The sequence below is a fragment of the Enhydra lutris genome, unplaced genomic scaffold (genome assembly GCF_002288905.1).
Source record: "Enhydra lutris kenyoni isolate GAN:26980312 unplaced genomic scaffold, ASM228890v2 scaffoldscaffold123, whole genome shotgun sequence".
Classification (NCBI taxonomy): Eukaryota; Metazoa; Chordata; class Mammalia; order Carnivora; family Mustelidae; genus Enhydra; species Enhydra lutris.
In genome coordinates, this window is record NW_019154207.1 from 287,682 (window position 1) to 291,836 (window position 4,155).

Consider the following 4,155-nt stretch of genomic DNA (forward strand, 5'->3'; position numbering starts at 1 on the left):
TGTCTCTTAAGGTCCTTGGCCCATTTTTTTAAAATTTCTTTTCAGTGTAACAGTATTCATTGTTTTTGCACCACAGCCAGTGCTCCATGCAATCCGTGCCCTCTCTAATACCCACCACCTGGTTCCCCCAACCTCCCACGCCCCGACCCTTCAAAACCCTCAGATTGTTTTTCAGAGTCCATAGTCTCTCATGGTTCACCTCCCCTTCCAATTTCCCTCATCTCCCTTCTCCTCTCCATCTCCCCTTGTCTTCCATGCTATTTGTTATGCTCCACAAATAAGTGAAACCGTATGATAATTGACTCTCTCTGCTTGACTTATTTCACTCAGTATAATCTCTTCCAGTCCTGTCCATGTTGCTAGAAATGTTGGGTATTCATCATTTCTGATGGAGGCATAATACTCCATAGTGTATATGGACCACATCTTCCTTGGCCCATTTTTATATTTGGTTGGTTGTTATCTTGTTGTTTGAGTTTTTAGATTTATTTGTATATCTTGGGTATCAATCCTTTATTGGATGTGTCTTTTGAAAATATTTTCAGCCAGTTTGTGGCTCACTCATGTGTGAGATTTAAGAAACAAAACTGATGAACATGGTGGGGGCAAACAAACTCAGTTATAGCGAACAAACTGAAGGTTACTGGAGGGGAGGTGGGTGGAGGGGTGGGTTAAATTTGTGATGGGTATTAAGGAGGGCATTTGTGATGAGCACTGGGTGTTGTATGTAAGTGATTAAATTCTACACCTAAATTAATATTACACTGTATGTTAACTAACTGGAATTTAAATAAAAGCTTGAATAATAATTAAACAGAACAGAAAAGAAAATGTTACCTTTATTTACTATTTCTGCAATGAGCCTGTATTTTCAATGATTTCTGTATTTAAATTCTTTACTTTATTCCATATATTGGTAACAAGCTTTCTAATTAATAAATCCAGAATATCAGAGTCAGTGGACTTTTAAATGGAGTTACTTGCTTTCTTTCTTCTGAAGGAATCAGAATTTTGTCCAAATATCCCATAATGAAATATTCCATGGCAATGTTCCTAATAGAGTGAATATATGGGCTGTTTGTCCATAGGTGGCAAGTTATGTTACCAGTCTGCAAAGACAGCTTTCATCAAAATGGAAATGTGCACATAGCTACTCTCATTAAGAAATTTTTGCTACAAAAATAATGTGTGCTTTCATATAGTCCATTCAAGTCTTGGTAATAAATTCCTTTTTTTTTCTATTTCAGAATGGCACTTTGGGTAGCATCATTTAAGAATGATTATACCAGAATGACAGCAAGATGGAGTAACAGGTAGACCGAAGATTCAGACTCCCACAGAAAAGCTAACTAGCAACTATCCAAAGACAAGACACTTCTGGATATTTCAGAATCTAGGGGTGAGGCTGAAGTATTCTCATGGATCATAAAAACTGGGGAAAAGCACATTGAAAGGGTTAGAGGAGCAGTTTCACTTTCACTACACTGTCTCTCCTCCAAGCCAGCAGAGTATCCTGAGACGGTTTCCCTGGATGTATGGTTATTCCAGTGGGAAAAGGAGAGCTCACGGTGGACATCCAGCTTCCAAGCATCCTCGGATGATTTCTGGGAGTCTCAATTCAGTCTTACTTCATGTGGATCACTGAGGAAACCAGTGAGGCTAAACCACAGGAAATAGGCTAGAGAGGAAAAGGAAGGAGGCCCACAGCAACCAGTATGTGGATCATGGCAGAGTGTTTTCCTATTGGCAGTGGCTCCCACGCAGAGAGTCCAGCCATCTACAGAACCAAGCCAGTGGACCCAAGTGGACAGGGAGCTCAGTCAGCAGTTCTACCTAGTTCTACCTAGTCTTCAGCCAACAGGCTTTCCCATGGAGTCTATCTTATGACTTTGCCTGGAGAGGGTAGCAAGCCAGCAACCCTGTCCAACTGCTGATCACATCCTCCAGCCCTGCTCAACCATGGAGCCTGGCTAAAGATCACAGGCAACTGTGGAGCCATCCTATGGCAAACTCAGGCAGGGAAGTAAGTCAGCAGCCCTGCCCAAACTTGAAGCATAGCCTCCAGCCTTTTCTGAGCTGGGAGCCCAAACAGCAATTCCAGGCAACCTCAGGGCACAGTCCATGACTCCAAACATGCAGGAAGCCAAGCCAATATCCTTGTCTAATTGCAAATAAAATACATACAAAGTAAACAAATAAATAGCAGAGCATAGCATCAGGCCCCCCTTGACAAAAGAACCCAAGCTATGATGTCATAAACCATGGAACACAGTCTTTGGCCTCACCCAAGCTGAAAACAAAAGCTACTTCCCTGCTAAATTGTTAGGCGGAGCCTCCAGCTCTGCCCAATCAGGAAGTCTGGCCAGAGGTCCTGGGGAACTGTGGACCACAACCTTTGGGGCTTCTTGGGGAAGAAGCCAAGTAAGTAACTCTGCTCAACTGCAGAGAATAGTCTCTGCCTCCCCGTCCTGATGAGGGAACCTCAATACAACTTATAGCAGTACCTCAGCAGGTAATGCAACTAGCACCTCCACCTAACTGTGAAGCAGCTTGCAGCTTCACCCATCCATGATGTCAGGGTAGCAATCCTGCTCAGCCATGAAGTCCAGCCTGCCCAACTGGTGAACACAGGCTGCTACCTCACCCAGATAAGGAGCCTAACCACCAATTTTTCCCAATCACAAAGTATAGACTGTGGCCCCACCTGACTAGGGAGAGTACAAAGAAACCTTACCCAACCTCAGAGCACATCCTACAATCTCATTCAACTACAGAGTATAGCTGGTGGCTACACCAGATTAGGGATCCTGGGGAGCTACCTAACCCAACAGCAGAGCATAGCCAGCAGCCTGCACTATTGGAGAGTCTACCAATTGCTCTAGCAAACTACAAGGCAAAGTGTGCATCTCTTCCTGATTGTAGAGCACAACCTGAAACCTGCTCTAATTGTGGAACCCAAAGCTGAGGCTCTGGGCCTACCTGGCCATGGAACCTAGCTACCAGGCATGCCAAACCAGGTATCCCTGACAGCAGCCCTGTGTGAACATGGAGCCCAGTGAGCAGGCTCAACTGACCATGAAGCACAGCCACTGGTCACCATTCCACCAACTTTAGAAATTAGTTATGAAAACTAATTTCATGGGAAATTAACCTGTCCAACTAGAGACCCTGATAGCGAGCCCTGTCTGCTCATGAAAACTATACATGATATAGCCAGAAACCCAAAATAGGCTGGGTGAAAAACATCTTCCCTGGGTAAATTGAATCTGTAAAGGCGAGAAGAGGAGACTACTTCTTCAATTACACAGACACCAACATAAGGATAAAAGAATCATGATTTTTAAGGCTATCTGGATTTTGCCACTAAACCTTGCAGGCCAAGAGAGAATAGGAAGTGATATTCAAAATACTGGAGGAGGGGTGCCTGGGTGGCTCAGTGGGTTAAAGTCTCTGCCTTCGGCTCAGGTCATGATCCCAGGGTTGTGGGATTGAGCCCCGCATTGGGCTCTCTGCTCAGCAGGGAGCCTGCCTCGCCCCCCCCCTCTGCCTGCCTCTCTGCCTACTTGTGATCTCTGTCTGTCAAATAAATAAATAAAATCTTTTAAAAAATACTGGAGGAAAAAAAATTCAAACAAGATACTATATCCAGCAAATCTGTCCTTCAGTTATGAAAGAGAGTTAAGACTTTGACAAACAAACAAAATATGAGGCACTAGACCAGCCTTGCAGGAAATGCTAAAGAGGATTTGTCAAGCTGAAAAGACAGGACACCAATTAATAATGTAAAAAGAGGGGTACCAGGCAGGCTCACTTGGTAGAGCATGCAACTCTTGATCTCAGGGTTGTGAGTTCAAGCCTCTTGTTAGGCATCTAGCTTAGCCCCAAAAATTTAACAAAATAAAAATAAATTAAAAATAATGTAAAAATATATGAATGAGTAAAACCCATTGTTGAAGATAGATAAAGAGTCAAAGTCAGATTCTCTAATGTGATGGTGGTGTATAAAACACTTTCAATTCTCATTTGATTAAAAGTCAAACATATGTAAGACAACATGGACTACAACAAGATAGAAAAACAATGAACAAAATGGCAAAAGTCAGTCTTTAGCAATACTATTTTAAACATAAATGGATCAAATTCTCCAATCAAAAC